The sequence below is a fragment of the Culex pipiens genome, chromosome 2 (assembly GCF_016801865.2).
Source record: "Culex pipiens pallens isolate TS chromosome 2, TS_CPP_V2, whole genome shotgun sequence".
NCBI lineage: Eukaryota > Metazoa > Arthropoda > Insecta > Diptera > Culicidae > Culex > Culex pipiens.
The window spans coordinates 24,647,138-24,665,518 of NC_068938.1; the positions used below are offsets into that span (position 1 = coordinate 24,647,138).

The 18,381-nt window shown below is 32.2% G+C and overlaps 2 non-coding genes across 2 annotated transcripts; one reads left to right on the forward strand and one right to left on the reverse strand.

Annotated features, from left to right (window-relative positions):
* Positions 1-357: 357 nt before the first annotated feature.
* On the forward strand, positions 358-430 carry Trnaa-agc (transfer RNA alanine (anticodon AGC)). The gene has a single exon. It is a non-coding gene; the product is annotated as a tRNA-Ala (tRNA).
* Positions 431-914: 484 nt separating this feature from the next.
* Trnaa-agc (transfer RNA alanine (anticodon AGC)) lies at positions 915-987 on the reverse strand. The gene has a single exon. It is a non-coding gene; the product is annotated as a tRNA-Ala (tRNA).
* Positions 988-18,381: the final 17,394 nt, after the last annotated feature.

An 18,381-nucleotide genomic window follows, 5' to 3' on the forward strand; every position in this document is an offset into this window, starting at 1 on the left:
ACCCCAACGAATGACACCTCGAAGGCGGGGGTGGCGACAGAACCGGTAATAAAATTATTAATTACTTTGGCTCTGGAGAAAAATTTTAATTTGAGAGGGGAAAAAACTGATTCAAACAGCTTAATTTCAAGCTTCAGTCGGTGTGAATTTCAGCAAAAAAGGTCTAAGATTTGTAGAGATTTTTTTTTCAAAGGACCAAAAGCGTGAAGATTTAATATATTATGTACAAATTGGCTTTTTGTTTTTTTTTGTTTCAATTCTTAGTTTATATAAAACACATTTTATAAAATTAATAAAAAAAAAAGAAGAGTTAAACACTGTTGACAAAACAACATTCATCATAGCTCTCTTCATCGAGGGGATGTAGCTCAGATGGTAGAGCGCTCGCTTAGCATGTGAGAGGTACGGGGATCGATGCCCCGCATCTCCAAGGATTTTTTTTAATCTGTAGAGATTTATAGTTTTGAAAATCAACAATCTTTTGATATTATTATTTTTTAAATATTTGATCAGGAAAAATTCTAGAATTTCTATCAAATCTCTTTAACGTAGAATTTCAACTAGTAAAAAATATTGTCAAACGAAGCAAATGACAAAAAAGCATAATTCGAATAAGCAAACATGATATGATATCCTGCCAATGCTATATGCTTTTTCTCTATATTTCACACGTTTATTAATTAAGCATATTATGTTAGTAGAAACAAAAAGACAGTTTCATTATGATTTCAACAATAAGTTATGATCTTTTGTGTTTCAAAAAACGTCACTATGACATGAATGATCTTTATAAAATTACCCGGAATCAGGTGAATTTTCTGAAATATGAACATGCAATTTATATTATGATATGATTGTCTTATCAGTTAAGCTATATTATTTTTCTCCAGAATGTTAAAACAGTAAAAAATTTATGGAGATGCGGGGCATCGATCCCCGTACCTCTCACATGCTAAGCGAGCGCTCTACCATCTGAGCTACATCCCCTTGTTGACATTTACCCAACGCAACTGGTACGAATGGCAATTATTTGTGCATTCCAAAGCCAAAAAAAAACTGTATCAATAACCCCTTCCTATTCGCTGCAATCGGGCGTGCCCAAGGTCCCAGGTTATTTCAAGCGATAAGTGAAAGGAGTTAGTAGCAACGCGTAAAACTGGTTTAAGTCGCGTGGCGCCGCAAAACGCCTACAAGTAGACCACACGCGTGAGTTCGCGCGTGTTTAAGGTTGTTTGCAAATTTTGCACTGTTGGCACATTTGACCTATTTTAGACTTTACCACAAAGTCATTAATGTGACACAAGCCTTCCTTAATTCCAAAGAGCGGAAAAAACTTCAAATTAAGAGGTGTACACAGCCGAACCGTGAAATTTTCCGCCAAAGAGCGTTAATTATTTATTTTAATTAGTACCTCGCACCGGGCCTTTCCACCGCGGATTCGCGCGCTCGCCTCCCTGCAAAAAGGTGAGAAAAAATAATTTCCTCTCCAAAAGGGGCACCAGCCTTTGCTGGGTTGGCGAAGAGCCCTTCCGAGGCCAAACCGTCACTTGGGTTGGCCATTGCTGGCACTCTTCTGGAGCGTTTTGTTTTCCGTTTTCCGGCCGGGACCCTTCCTCTCTCTCTCTTTTTTGTTGCTGCAATGCCGCCCGCCGGAAGCGCAAATTACATCCGGCCGCGGAACACACCGAAACCGTCGTCGCGGTTGAGGAATTGTGGGCTGTGTTGAGTCCTTCCTCTCAGAGTTATGGCGTTTGCTGGTCGCGGTGTGGATGTGGCACATTTTGCACTAATTCAAAAACATTCACAGGCGCAGAATTAATAATGGCAGGTTGCCGACTGGGGTTAAATTTAGGGAAGAGGTTGTGATTTAAATTTCAGGAAATTTAATTTTCAAAAAAGGAATAAGCCAAATATTTTATGGAGCAAAGAAAGTCAGACGATCAATTATAAATTGTGAATAAAAGCTTGAAATTTTTCACCTTGGCTTTAAATAATATCAAAATCATTATATTATTACTCGGTACAGTTAAAAAAACTAAACTAGATTTAAAAAAATGATGATGTTCATCGAATCGAATTAAAAATACTCTGCACTTTCAAACAGTTGTTATCAACCACACCACCACTGGAAGGGAATTTTGCTACTCTTGGAGGAGAATGGAGATGCAACAGAAATTCAATAACTTTTCAAGTGTTTGTAAAAATAATTAATCCTAATCTGACACTAACACAAATCAAACACAATCATTTATTGAACGTATGAGAGTATATTTGATGGTAATATAGTTTGTACAATATTTTGTGTGGGTTTGAAACTCGGAAAACATCGACTCGTGCTAAAAAATCGTCTTTTTGTAACTTGTTGCATAAACTACTATTATAGACTTTTAGAACTTATAAAGAGAATTTTTTTTTTTTCGTTAGTTTTTGCCAACTCCTCCCCGTATAAATTTCTATGAGTTTCAACAGTCAACTTTATTAAATATAAGAATGATTTTGAATAATTGTCTCGTCTTTTTTAAGTTTTGTTCAGTTCTTTATTTCATTTATAAATTTCGGTGTCTGTATTCTTTTAAACTTGAACACTTTTAGATTTTTTTTAAATTTGTATTTTGTACGTTTGCATAGATTGCAATATAGATTATATGCAAAATATATTTATATGCATTTCTGCGAGTTTATGCAATTTTTTTTAACATAGTAAAAACTTTGCAAAAAAATGAGTTTTTAACAATAATTTGACATTCAGCACCAAGTAATTTGTTTGTTTTTTCAATCTTTGGAAAATTGATAAGTCAATTTAATTATTGTTGTAAGGTTTAACTGAGTAGTCAATCATTAAAAAAACATTGAGAATTTGCCTTATTTAAAATAGGAACAATTATATTTTTCACGAATCCAAAATAATGATAATTGTGCATAACTAAGGCTACCAACTCTTGCTGAGCAAAAATCCGTACACTTTGCCGATATGATATATGTATAAAAAAAACTGTCAAGGAATTATTTGGATTAATTTGGAAAAAACATATAAAAAAATTAAAAAAAAATTTGAAAAAAACTAAAATATAAAACTCTGTCATTTTTGCAGCTAACTAATTTCACTTTGCTATCAGACTTGAACGTTTAAAAATATTCCAAAAATAAACCGTGATTTGCTGAATCAAATCATGTTCTTCCATTTTTTTGTTAAACGTGCAAACTTGACATTTCGTAAAATTTTAAACGTAAACATGTGAAACATAGCTTATAGGACCTTTTCAAAAATTACTCTAGATTTGTTAATTCAAATTATCATAGGTTTTCAATAGCTTTAGAAAGCCTTTGGATCTTTTGTTAGATAAATATGTTTTGTAAGGAATTTGAAAAGAACAATAATTGATAATCAAAGAAAACCCGGAAAACCCTAAATAGGGAGACTGGCAGACTTTGCTGAATCGATCTGGCAACGTATGTTTTGTGCTTGCCAACATTGCCAAGTTTTGCTGGGCGTAAAGTCAAATGCTCTTTTGGATACGCCAAACTTGTGTCTGTTTGGGACGTCAAATTCACATCGACCAGTCTCCCTGTTTAGGGTCCCTAGGAAAACTATCCAAGTTATCCCTTTAAAATCAAACTGACAGTTAAATCAAAATTTTCTACTAGCAAAAGTTTTAGCCGAATCTAAAAAATCAATTCAATTTTAAACTAAGTTTTAAAAATTCCGTACAAATCCGTATTAGGCAAAAAATTCCGTACAAAAATTCCGGCCTGTTAAAAATCCGCGAAGAGGGTCGAAAATCCGTACGGTAAGGAAAAAATCCGTACAGTTGGTAGCCTTATGCATAACTATTTCAAAGTACAGCGGATAAGTTTTCTCTAAATAAGTCAAAGGGAGAATAGAACGAAAAAAGGTAAAAAGTGGTAAACCATTGATTCAAAGAGTATTTCCTAGAAAATCAGGGGGCTTTGAAAAGATGTTTTTTTTTTTGTTATTTTATAATATTATAATTAAAGATTGAAAAGGCAACCAAGATTACCAAGAAAAAAAAATAGTTCTAAAAAAGACTTCGAAAAAAATCTGCGATCATGTTTGAACAAGTTTGCATGTTGAAGTATCAAAATTAAGTTTAATTTAAAATGTTATTTATATGTTTTCAATATATTTCACATTATTTTAAGTTTTGTGAAAAAAAAAATTATAAAAAAAGAATCATTCTTCTAAGCCCTTGTATCTTACGATACGATACGATACATTAAGGGTACACAGCAACCAAGGAAGTTGTTGTCTTCTTATTCCAAAATTGTAGAATTTACGGACCTGGAATAATTTGATTCCGTCATCAGGGGTGACATTGGGTCTGGGGGGTGAGAATGGGTCATACAAAAATGCTGAAATTTGTATGACCCAATCTTACCCCCAGACCAAATGTCACCCCTGATGACGGTTATAAAATTTGTTTTTTTTTTTTGTGAGTCTTTATGGAAAAGTAGCTTAGGGGATGAATAAAAAAATATATCGATATTTCCCGTAGTTTTGAAATGTCTGTAACGAAAATCTGGGTACAAAAGCTCTAGTTGATGTGCAACGTTATGAGATAGAAATTTGACGTCTTCAGCAAAGTTGTTCAGAATGGCTAGGACTACAGAACTGCTGAAGATGTAGAATTTTATACTGAACAAACGTTCTATTAAAGCCAAAGCGCTATTATTCTTTCCCGAAGCAGCCAAATTTTTTCCTACAAGATCACTTCTCGTGGCATTATAAAAATGTCCTTAAATTGTAAAAATCATGAAATTAATAAAAATAAAGTCTGACTATAGAAATAATTAATCTAAGTAATTTTTAATGCAAAAACATATAAATTAAAATTTGAATTAATTGTATCACAATCAATCAAATTTTGATAGCAAGTCTCTTGGACACCAAATTAACATTTCAACACCATTTTAAGCTTCAAATTAATAGGCAAACCATTGGTAAATTCATAGAAATGTGTTTATTTTTCACATTTCAAAAGTGTATATAATGATCAGACCACAAAAAAAAACAAATTGCTTTATTGAGAGATGTCATGAAATAGTATTTTGAACAAGTATAAAGACCGAGCCACGTAGCCCAGTGGTAACGCTTCCGTCTCGTAAGAGGTAGATCGGGATTCGAAAACCGGCTCGAACCAACACAACTGATGATCGTTTCCCTTCTGGATTCAATTGCTTAGTAAAGGGAAGGTAGTGTATCGTCACAAACTGGACCTTACCAAGACACCTTAGGAAGACAACCTATGGAATGTTAACATTAACCTTAACATGTTAACATTAAGTTGATGAATATCTGTCACTGAATCCGCTTTGTAAATGCCGGCTCCGATACTCTTCACGGGTGTTCCCATCAGGAACAGGGAAAGATTTACTTTTTACTTTACTATAAAAACCTGTTCAAATGTTGCAAACCTTCAACTAGGTAACTGAAAAACGGACTGCAAATAAAATGAAGTGTACTAATTAGATCCCATCAATCTTCTTTCAACCTGTTGAGCAGCGGGCAAACAATATACAAGTGCAAAATCTCAACTGAATACGCAAAGTATTAAAAAAAAAAACGTCGTTAACTTTTATATAAAAAGAGGACCATTGAAAGCATCAGCAGACTTCTGTAACTTTCTGATTAAATCAGATTTCAAAGCAAAAAAAGTTCTAAAACCTCAATATGAGAACTAAAACTGAGTTCATTTTCGTCATATTGGCATTAATCCAAATCGCCTTGATAAACGCAGATTCATCCTCCGAGGACCAGGTTACCATCGAGGACCACTTCGAGGAGCGTCTAACGCGTTTCATTCGCCTGGGAGGGTTTGCCCAGTCAATCGCAAAGGAGGAGGACCGCGTTGGAAAAGTCGACCGAAGCTGGAGCAAAGTGCCAAGAAGTGATGTATTCCTGGACGGGTCGGCCGATCTTTCCGATGACTCTAGTGACTATGATCGAGAAAAGGTGGCTGTTGTGAGGGTGAAAGTCAATCGGAAAATTAACTCGTTGAGCAGCGTGGATGCATTTGCGTTTGTGAAGGTTGCTCATAGGTTGCCGGAGAATCCAAATGTTAGAAGTTTGGACGCGAAAATTGACAAAATTCAGAATGAAAATGTAGATAAGCTGGTCGACATAGATTTTTGCGCTGAAAATCCAAATGAAACGGATAAGGAAATTTTGAAAGACATTCAAAATTTGTTCATTTCTGCTATTGAAATTGAACTGGAGAAGGAAGATTACGATGAAGATTTCAAAGAAGAATTGGGAAAATCGAAAGCGAAAATTCAAAATTTAGGTGTCGAAACTCTGTTTCACAAAGGAAAGGAAGGATTGAAGTCATATGATTGCGATGAAGAATGATGAAAAATCTGTCTTTTAAATTCTGTCTAAATGTTGCATTCAATTAAAATAAATTTAACCTCAGCATTCAAAAGAAACCTAAACATTGTCCCTCAAAATTCCAAGAGACAAACCGCACCCCACCCTTTCTAAACTTAACCTTAACCGTAAGAGCTTAAAACTCTGATCCCTCAACGGTTCAGCAGCAGCAGCATTAGCATCACAATCACAAACCAAACGCCGTTCTCGTCAAGTGACGCTGCTGAGAGGCGGTGGCATTATGTTTGAGGTAAATGTTAAATTAACGAGCCTTTTAACCGGTGATGAATGAACAACCTAAGCCGGAATGAAAACTCTGTATCGTGAGAGGATTCGAGCGGTTTTTTTCCCCTCCCTTCCAGATTTTCACGACGCATTTGAGTGACGAGGAAACCCTCACCTTTTTTTCACTTTCCTCTTATAAAGAACACGTGTGATGAAGGTGTACAAGTTTTTTTGTCCACATTTCTTTCTGATTTTTTCTGAGTGGAGGAGGGGGGAAAACTTCCACCACACAAACACGATAAGTGGAATATGTGAGCAGCATAAGTAAATAACTCAGTTTTCTTTCATTAATAATGTGCTCTCTCGTGGTGGTGGTGGTTTGTGACGCCACGTTGAGTTGAGCGGAACGAAACGGAACGGAACCGTACGGACTCGGGGAAAAAAGCCGGATGTGCCCGGAAAAGCGGACGAGGACAGATGGAAGGATCAAATGGATCATGTGTCCGCATGTGTGGCGTTAAAAGAATTATGAACTTTTTCGGGTTTCTTTTTGCGCTGGTGATGAACCACTCATTTTTGGGTTTTTTGGTTTGCAACACATTTGGATTAGAAAAAAAATCTCACATTGATGTATGTTTTCGTAAGGAAATTTCAAAATAAATAAAATTTCATAATATTTTAAAAATTTTGATTGAAAATAATCTGAAAATCCTTTTATTTACTAGAATTCACAAAATATAATGATGAACTACGAAAAAAGACGTAAGTTTGCCTAACATTGATAAATCTCAATTAATCCAAACAAAATAATCAATAAGAATTATGATTGGAAACTTTTAACAGCTTTGCGAAGCTCATCAACAGTTATCTGTAGGGTTAGTGAATTTTCACGATTTCGTTGACAGCGTAAAATTTGTGAAATCTGGAAATTCCCGTGAAATCTCGTGAAATTTGAAAATGCAATCAGGATATAGCATTAAATAATGTTAGTTTGAATCTTTTATTATTTTGAAGCCAGATTACAAAAAAGGAGATTCAAACTTGTTTTATTTTAGATAAAAAAAATTTAGTTATTATTGATTCAGGCCATTTCAGAATATTTTAGATTTTTCGGAGCCACATGAAAGTTTTACGAAGTTTGAATATTTAGAAATTGGTAATTAAAAGTTGTTTTTTGAAATACTTTGTTTCAGATTATAATTTAGCTTTTTGATTTTTTAAATTAATGTTTGATTAGGGAAATAATTTGTTAAAGAATATTTTTATTGGGCTTTAAAAGTGTCGAAGAAAGTTCAAAATAAATCAATCATTTGGACTAGACAAGACGAACAATTTTGTTTGATTTGAAACGAATCAAACAAAACTATTAATTAAACCTTATTAACCCTCTATAACCTAACCCCGCCTTTAGACGGACTTCGATTAAAAAAATCGCTAAAAATCAATTTTCCAACCGATTTTTGATCTTTGAAAAGCATTGGAAAGAAGAACTCTTAAAATTTTAGAAAATTTCAGGGTTGGAAGTTTAACTTGTTTTATGTGACTTTGCCAATGTTTTTAAAAATGTAATTTTTTTAGGGGTCAACTTTGGCTGTGTTTTTTACTAACATTTCCTATATTTTAAGTAAAAAGAAGTATGCAGTAATTTTTCTAGTGCCCCAGACTATGCCTCTACGCATTTTGTAACAATTTAAATGATAATGGTGCCATTCTATACCAGAAAATGTGAAAAACAAGCAAAAAATTGAAAAAGTGACTGTAAAAACATGACAAAATTAGATAGGCAAAATGTAATGATAGGAGGTGGTAGAATAGGCCAAATACTACCAAAAACAAACATAAACTAAACAAGATAAATGTAAATTAAAATGCTAAAAATGAAACAAGAAAAACATAAAACAAGAGAAGTAAAGTTTTTCGTAGAACAAAAGTTGCTCAAAATGACCTCCTGAACACGGGAAAAATAAAAAACTTCGAAAAAAAATTTGGGCAGTAGAGGGTTAATCATGTATGCAGATAAGAACAATCTGGGTAAAAAAAAACATAAAAATTCTTAAACGATAAGGCCATAGCAAATTTCATTCTAAATATTTTACCTCCCTTCAAAGTTTCCCAAAAAAAAATCAGGGACAAACAAATTTATTGACTAAAATTGAATCGGATTTTTTCATAATTTCAAAAACCATAACCTTTTTTTTTTTGAAAAAAATCTAAATTTTCACAAAACTACGTAGCCATAACCTTTTTTCGAAAAAAAAATACTCGGAATTTCAAAATTTATTGCTTTGAAATGTATTTTTTTCGAAAATATACAGTTTTGTGAATTTTTTTAGTATTTTCAAAAATTTGTGTCAAAACTTTCGAAATGTATGAAAAAAATCCAGATCTTTTGATACCGTAAACCGGGGTGACTTTGATAGGATTTCAATTTATTTTTGGAATATTTCCCAACTGGAAAGGTTTTTCTCAAGATTATTATTTTTAAAACATGTACTGGGGTAGGCCACACAAAGTTCATACACTATTTCTGGAAAAGTTAGTTTTCTATAATGCTTAGAAAAATAGTTATGTTAAAAATTCTCATTTTAAATTCCGGGGTGACTTTGATAGTCATAGTTTTTCTTGTTAAAATCAGGTTATAGGTATTCAAACTTCATTTTTACCGTAAATGAACCATCACTAAGGTTGATGATATAGTTTTCAAGGAAAAAAATCAAGGTTTACTAAGTTTTAAGGCTTTTTAACAAAAAACATATAAATTTTATGTAAATTTTTTAAAAAGTCGGAATTTTGCCTGAAATTTGTTAAATCTATTATTGTTCATAAAATTATCGATTTATATTACATTTTAAACTGAATTCGAAGCACGAATCACAAGTTTTCACATTTCATATGAAATTTGTTAAACTGAAATTGCCTATAAATTTGGATATTTTTTTGAATTAGGTTTTAAAAACACATTTTATTTAATATTTACAAAATTATTTTACCTTCTTCTAGTTGAAAATTGTCGAAAGAATCCAAAAATGTATTCCATTTTACGATTAAAAATCATGTTCATTGAGAAAATCATGACACTTTGAGAAGTTTGAAATAATGCCTTTCATCAACATTTTCTTAATAATAGTTAACTAACTTTTTAAACCTTTCAAAATGTTATGAAAAATTCTTCTTGAGGTACTTTGAGTACTTCTCTACCATTGTCAGTATGGTTCCAAACCATTCCTTACGTATTTAATTTGTACTCTTCATTTTGCGGAAAAATCTCAAACCTATCAAAGTCACCCCGGCTATCAAAGTCACCCCGTTTTACGGTACCCATAATGTGAAAAAACATAATTTTGGATTTTTTATTCGAAAATACGTAGTCTCGTGAAAATTTTTAGTATATAAAAAAAATTACTATCAAAATGTATGACAAAATCCCGATCGTTTGCTACCCATATTGTGAAAAACTGCAATTAGGAGTATTTTTTCAAAAATACGTGGTTTTGTGATTTTTTTTAGTATTTATAAAAAAATTATTAACTTTCGAAATGCATGAAAAAATCTCGAAAGTTTGATACCCATATTGTATAAAACTTAAATTTTGAGTATTTTTTCGAAAATACATAGTTTTATGAAAATTTTGAGTATTTCCAAAAAATGTTGTTACATTAGAAATGTATGAAAAATCCCAATCATTTGATACCCATATTGTAAAAAACTGAAATTTGGAGTATTTTTTTTAAATAAGTAGTTTTGTAAAAATATTGAGTATTTAAAAAAATGGTATTACATTCAAAAAGTATGAAAAAACCCAGATCTTTTGAAACCCATATTGCAATAACAATTATTTTTAGGTTTTTCTAGAGTAAAAAATAGCATTTTCAAAATACAGGAAAAATACGTATTTTTGTGATTTTTTATGTAATTATAATTGCAATGAATAGCTGCCATCATCCCGAATCTAAAACACTATTTTTTTTATGTTTGCATGATTGTTCATACGATTATAGCCAATGTCTCTGATTTAGCCAAAATCCCATAAGCTCTATGCTTAAGTTATGCACGCCTCGGTTATGCATCCCCCATATGCGGTGCTAAACCGAGGCATGACTGTACCCATACAAATATTTATTTTGTACAAATAGAATCAGAAATCATGAAACAAAAATCATGCAATAGAGTCCAGCAACACCTGTGAGTTGTAGTGCGAATGGTTTCGTTTTCTTTGGTATAAATATATTAATATATGCAAACTTGAAAAAAATCCAAAAATTTGACAATCCTACAAAGAAAAAATCAATTCCCGAAATCGTGAATTGTGTTCATAAATTTGAGGACCACGCAGTATTATATTAACGTTTATAGTGCAAATGCACCTAAATCATAAAAAAAATCCTTCGTGGTTCTTAAATTTATGAACACAATTCACGATTTCGGGAATTAATTTTTACTGTGTAAAAGATTTTTTTAACAAAGCCTCGCAAAATGGTATTTTCAGCTATCTTTGAACATATTCTTCCTACAAATCCGTGCAAATAGTCTTCGCTCAAAATAATGGGCATGCCCATCGCTCACTGATTTACCTCGACTTCCACATCTCCAGATCGGTAGTAACCAACCTTAGTCCATCCTTCCCGGAGAAAACAAGAAACCAAAGCCACCCCATATCGTCTTCGGAGCACCGATCCCATACCTGCAAAGCATTGCCCAGTTCTCCAGCAGGATAAAACTGCTTCGCTCAGCTACAAAATCATTTAATTAAAAGGCGTCAATGTTTGCCTCGTCGGCCCACCTCCACGTGGACCTTTTTCCCCGGAAAATTCCCGCTTCGCCAGGCAGAATCCTCTGCAAATAAGGAGGACTCCCATATCCATCCATGGCAGGCAAACAATACGCCAAGCCAGGCTGGAAAGGTAAAGGAGATCCCGGGGATGAAATTAATTAACTAACACCGGAGAGATAATAAGAAACGCTTTCTCGGAGGCGGACAAGGACACGGACTAGTTCCTGCCACTATTATTTAAGGTGTCCGCTTGTTCTTGGGAAAGAAGGGGGGAGGGGAGAGGTGATCTCACATGTCACAAACAAACAATTGACCCCGATTGAGGTAGACAGCGAAGCGAGCCAGAGTTAACTGTTTGACGTTGCTGGGGAGCGGTGGCGGAGAAAAACAGCTTTTTCAGCTTTGGCTTTTCTGTCCATTCCGGGAAGTTTTTCCACACTCCTTCACACTGGTTTAGAAGTGACAGCATCAGCCAAACCAAGAGACAACAACAAATGAGAGGCAATCCTTTTCCGCTTGTCTGGTTGAGTTTGGACGCGCTGCTTGGACAATGGGAGAAGAACAATAGCAAATCGGCAAAAAATATTTTATGTAATACTTTTAAAAATCATTGAAATTTATGGTTTTTGCTTTAGTAATTTTAAAAAATACATTTTTTTTTAAATCTCGTTTGCCAAGACTACACAAATTTTAAAACAAATATGAAAACCAGAGATATGTAATAATTTAAACCTTCGTCCAACGTAGCATGAAGTATTTTTGGCTATTTTTGTGTGTTGTAAAAATTATCAACCAAATCTAAATTTCATAAAATCAACAAAAAAAAATGTTGAATGTATCCAGTAAATTTTAACAAAAAAAAAAGAAAACCATGGACTATGATAGAGAAATGTTCAAAGTATTTCAAGAAGAAATTTTCTTGAAATTTTGAAAAGTTTAAAAAGTTAGTTAACTTTAATTACAAAAATGTTGCATGAAGGGAATATTTTGATATTCTTAAAGTGTCATGTTTTTCTCAATTAAAATGAATTCGAATCGGGAAACGGAATGCTTTTTCGGATTTTTTGAAAAACATTCCACTAAGAGACGATACAGTCAGTTACTAAATAATAAATTTGATGTGTTTTTGAAACACAATCCGAAAAATCTTCGTTTTATATACCTTTTCAGAAAAACAAATTTCGTCAAAAACTAACTTTTTATCAATTTTATTTTATATTTATGTGTATTTTGTATTAAAGCTTACAAACTTAACTAAGTAAGTATTAACGTTGATTTTTATTTTAAAAACTATAGCAGTTACTAAAGTAATAGTACATTTGACCACTAGATTTAAGCTTGAATGTAATAGTAAATTTTTATTTTTTCTAAATTTATTACATATTTTGAGACCAAACATCATCATCAAAAAAATAGAAAATTAACTGAGTGTATTTAATATGTTTTGAGCTATACAATGCTTTCTTTTTTATTGCACATAAGTTTCATGAAAAAAGACCCGCAAAAAAATATTTTTTTCTAATGCAAAGTTATGTAAGTCATACTTAAATCACCAAAGCAAAGCACTCATCTCACCCTGAATTGGGTCCTAAAATGAAGCTTAGATTGCTGATATTATTGTTTACAGCGATAAAGCTTCTTTTTCTGAGTACAATGACCCTTTGTACGACCACAAAGAGTTTAAAATGGATTTTTAAATCAATTTTGAAAAATTAACCTCGCAGTCCTTCTTGACAGAAAAGCTCCTACTTGACAGCTCGTTCCAAGGGGACCATAGGTGATCCATCGAAAAAATGTTGTCTAGTCAAAAAAAAATTGCATTAAAATGAAAAAAGTGATCAGAAATGGTTTTTAAGCGTGTTTTTAACCGTTGTACATAAAAATTGACATAGGGCTTTAGTACCCAATTGAAACATTTTTTTATGGAACGTAGGAATTAATTTCAAAAATTTCAAAAGTCATAAAAAACCAACAAATTGTTAAAAACACAAATAATATTTACCAATCGGAAACAAAAACTCGTTTCCACGAAAAAAAAAATTCAAAATACTGGCAATATAAAGCAGTCTAAAGAAAATTAGAAACAAAACTGCTTCACACAGAAAAATAATTTCCTGGTCTTACCAAATTACTTTAATTTTATTCTTACTTTCCAGAAAATGTTCACGTAAACTGGAAGTGGGTTTCACTAGATTTTTTTTGTAGCTGGTTGAAACTTTTCGAGGACATCCTAATGAACAAAGAAGACATTTGCATAATTTGTTTGAAAATCTGTACCTTGGATAGGAATTTTATGCTCGACTTGCTGTCTTCAGAAAATTAAAGGTTATGGTAAGGACCTTTCAGAAATAGTTTCATTCTTTAAATAATACTCATAATTTGAGTTTTTTCTTTACCCAGGAACTTTCTAGGCATTTCTAAGAGAACCGAAGAAGGCAACTTTTGAGTCACGAAGAAGCACGGACAGAAATAATTGAGTCACATTTTTTAAAAATTTGAAAAAATAAATTCAAGAGTTCCATAAAAATAATTCAAAACCCATTTACAAAAATAAAAATAAAAAACAAATTGTGCAATCGAAAAAGATACAGTTCAAGGCATGAAACGCAAAAACTAAAGCCTAAAAAACAAGCATTTTTAAATTAAATTTTTTTTTTCAGAATTCCAAAAAGCATTTCAAAAGAACTAAAATTCAAAAAACGTTCCAGAAAGTTTAAGCCAAATAAAAGAAAATTTTAAAATCTGTTTGTCTTTGAAATATAACAATCTCAGATACATTTTTTTTAATTATTATTTTCTTTAGAGCATCTATACAAAATTGACCATTTTCCGCGAAAAAATACTCAGCCCACTGTTAACGTTTTCTCCAGCTTTAGTCTCACTGCTGGGTGGCACTTGTGCCGCTGTTCCTAACTAGGAAAATGGCCCCTCACTTTTCCCTTTTGCTTTTATTTATTAATTAACTCCACTAATTAAGCGAATATTTCCCTTTGTCGCTCATGCTGAAAGCTTCCTAATTACACATGATTGATTATCCCGAGCCCACCAAAACCCCGGCAGAGCTTTCAGCAAAAATAGCTCATGTGGAGCCCCCCCTGCCAGTAGGACGACTGTCTTGCAAGAATTTTGCCCTAGATCTGCGTTTTCGAGGCTGGTTTCAAGGCTTGTGACGTTGAATAATCTTAATTGTTTGGTGGTAGAAAATTGAGCCGGGGAGTTAGTTGCTAATGGATGGATTTACAGCGTTTCGAGTAATGAGTGATTTTTTTTAACGAGGGCTCATTTGCCGTGACATGGCACTTCATTAGACAATTGGTTTGAAAAACTCTAGATTTTCAGTTCAGTTCAGAGCAGCGTTGCCAGTTTGCCAGATAACTCTGGGAATGCCAGATTTTTAAAGTGACAGCCAGAATAAATATTCATCCTTCTCTGTGCCAGATATTGACAGATTTTGCCAGATTTTTCACTATATGCCAATTTGAACAACTTTTTGATTTAAATTAACGATTTTATTTGAGAATCTACAAAAAATAGAGTGTGTTTTTCTTAATGGAAATGTAAATTCGACATTTTAAAGCCATGAAATCAGTGAAAAAATCTGAATTCTATAAACTTTTGAATTAATTCTTATCCTACCTCCCTTTCACCATGTAGAATTAATAGATTTTCGTCTGCCAGATTTTTCTAGATTTTAATCGATACTTTGCCAGTTTTCTCAAATTATGACCCAAAGTATGAGGAAAAATCACTGAGTGATTTATGATCAACTATAAAAAAAATAAAAAAATAAATGGTTCCTTAAATTAAGCTAAGATCGCAAATATTATTGTTCACAACGATAAAGCTCAATATTCTAAGCAAAATGACCATTTGTAAGACTACAAAGGGTTTGAAATGGATTTTTAAATAAATTTTCAAATATTAACGTTATGGCCTTTCTTGACAGAAACTATTTTACTTGATAGCTCGTTCCAAGGGGACCATAGTTGATACATCGTTAAATGTTATCTTGTCAATTTAATATTTTTGCATAAACAGATAAGAAATTAGTTTTAAGTGTGTTTTTCACGCCTGAATATAATTAACATAGGGCTATAAGAATTCATTAACAAACACATGAAAATTAATTTTTGAATCTTTGGCCTTTTTGGCTTGTCCATACGAAATATTTGTAGAGTAAGTGAATTGATTTTAAAAAGAATATTTCAAAACAACAGTGGCAAAATTCTCATTATGACCATTCTAATTTTCTCTTCAATGTTTTATTGAAAACATTTTTTATTTCAAGCATTTGCCATGCATTGTCTGGTATCAGAATAACTCTTACAATGCTATGGCAAACATTTAAAATTCAAATAATTTATAACAGCAAACATCAAAACACGTGCTCTTTGAATTTTTCAAAAATATTTTGACAGTTCCGAATGGTTTGTACTTTTGGAAGGTTAAAAATTTAGTTGTTTGATTATTACCACTTTGTTGTGTCATTTTACCTAAACAATTTGTAAAAATGTAAGATCAACAAGAAGCCGATGAAAATTTTATCAGTTCCTGATATTAAATTACATTTTATAACACAAAATCTGTCACTATTCCCAGGTGCAAATATTGCAAAAAATAATCTTGGATTTTTTAATGGTGAATTTTTTTTAATTGCAATTCCATTGTAAAACTACTCGTTTTTGCTCGCATTCTCGAATTACAAAACTGCCTATAATTCATCGCCAAATATACTAACTTTACTATAGTAGTTTATGCAACAAGTGGCACATTAAAAACGACGAGTACTGAAAAAATCAAATTTTGCACGAATTGCTTACAACATTTTTTTAATTCCAAAAAACACAATTTTATTTAAATTATAATTAAAATGTTCATATATTCTGTCAATAAATCGTTCAAATAAAAAAATATGAAAAGTATTACTTTTCGAAACAAGTGCTGAAAAGTTCAACTTTTCAGCATCCATTTCAGTGTCGAAAAGAAGAACTTTTTAGGGTTTATTTTGAAAAGTGTTGCTATTCGATTCTGTTATTGTTGGTACAGAAAAGATGGCTATTTCGTCGGTCAAGAATGACAGGAAAAGTAACTAGTTTCACGACGGAATTGCAAAAAAGTACTTTTTCAGCTTCCACTGTTTTGAAGTTTGACATTTATCTTGGCATTCGATCGAGAATAACACAAATTTTACTCAAAAAGTCCTTTTTAAGTTCACAATATGATTTGATGTTTTGATTGCAGAATGTTTAATTTCACAAATTTTTCAAAATTGAATACTGAATTCTCTAGTTTGTTCAACAAGTTGATAATTTTATAAAATTCAACTGACACCATCTATCCATTTAAGCAAGCTATTCAAAAAGCTAAGTTTAAACAAACACTATACTTATAATAATAATTTCAAGGAGTCAATTAGAAAATAATAAATCTAGAGTTTTTTTTTGAAAAGGACCAATAAGCTATTGTCTTTCATATGTTTATAGGACCTTTTCAAAAACAACTCCAGAAATTTATAATTTGCTTTTTTTTTTCATTTAAATCATTCATTTAAGACAAATTGAGTTATTATCACAGCTAAACTAGTCTGATAATTTCTAGTGAGATATTTGCTCAAATGTATGGCAATGGTTTCAAATAGCATAATCAAATATTTAATATAGATTGTTCTGACATGACGATCAGTTTGACACAATCACTTGCTCAAGTAGAACTTTAGTTTTGGTAGCAAAATTCTATCGTATGATTTCGTAGTATCGTATAAAAATAGCATCACTTATTAAGATACTTAAAAAGTTGTTGTAATGACAATATAAACAAACCGAATTTATAATGTTACAAATAAATTAGCAGAAATAATGCAACTTTCAAGTCACAGGTATTTGTTTTCTATTTCTTCAAAACGCAATTCATAGAACTTAGGGACTGTTGAACTTTTAAGTTCCAAAATTCTTTGATTTATTTAAAAGGAGAAATCGTGAAGATTGTTGATTCCTTATAACATGTTATAACATATTAAAATTAATTAAAAGCTTGCATTTTTTTTTAAAAAATTGTTTCTAATAAATATTAATAAGCTTGATTCAATTCAAAAAAGATTCTTGATTTCTTGTGTTTCACTAAGATTATTGGTTGGCAAAAAAGTCATGTGCAAATGTTGCGCATAATCAAGAGACTTTATTGAAGCTTGTATCAATCTTGACAATATATAATAATTCAAATCGCATGGTGATATTATTCAAATCAATAAATGGGTCATTCCTTCCCAAGTGCCCACGCGTCCAACATCGACCTTCACCAAATCTGCTCATATTTGGCATGGGGGTTGTTTTTGCCCCAAATACAAAGGATCCAAAGTTTGGTGACATTTGGTCCACCCCCGCGCCTGTGGCACCCCCCCTCTTTTTTTGAGAATTTTGAAAAACCTCATTTTTAAAATGCATTTTGCTAAGAGAAAAGTTTACAAAAAGTGAACTTTAGGGTATGCATATTTGAAGATTTTTTGACGTAGAATCGAATGGCGTACTCAAAATTTACGTACAGTGTTGCCACAGAGCATTGCGTGAGAGCATAGCAGGCCTTGAAATTTGAATATTCTTTTGTTCAATTTCTTAACGAAAGCAAGTGAATTTCCCAAAAATTGAAATTGAAAAAAAGAATATTCAAATTTCAAGGCCTACTATGCTCTCACGCAATGCTCTGTTGAAAATTGATGGTTAAGTAAAACATTTGCTGTGCAATACAGAGCTTTCCAACTTAAAATGTGATATCTCAAGAAATATTCATTTTACCCTGAGGTTTTGATTGAATTTAATGTAAAAAACTCTCAGCAATCGAATGCAATTGTCAGTTTTCCCGTAAGTGCTCGTCCAAAGGGTTAAAAATGCATTTTAAAACTTAAAGTGCAAAATTTTCCTATCTGGCAACACTGTACGTAAATTTTGAGTACGCCATTCGATTCTACGTCAAAAAATCTTCTAATATGCATACCCAAAAGTTCACT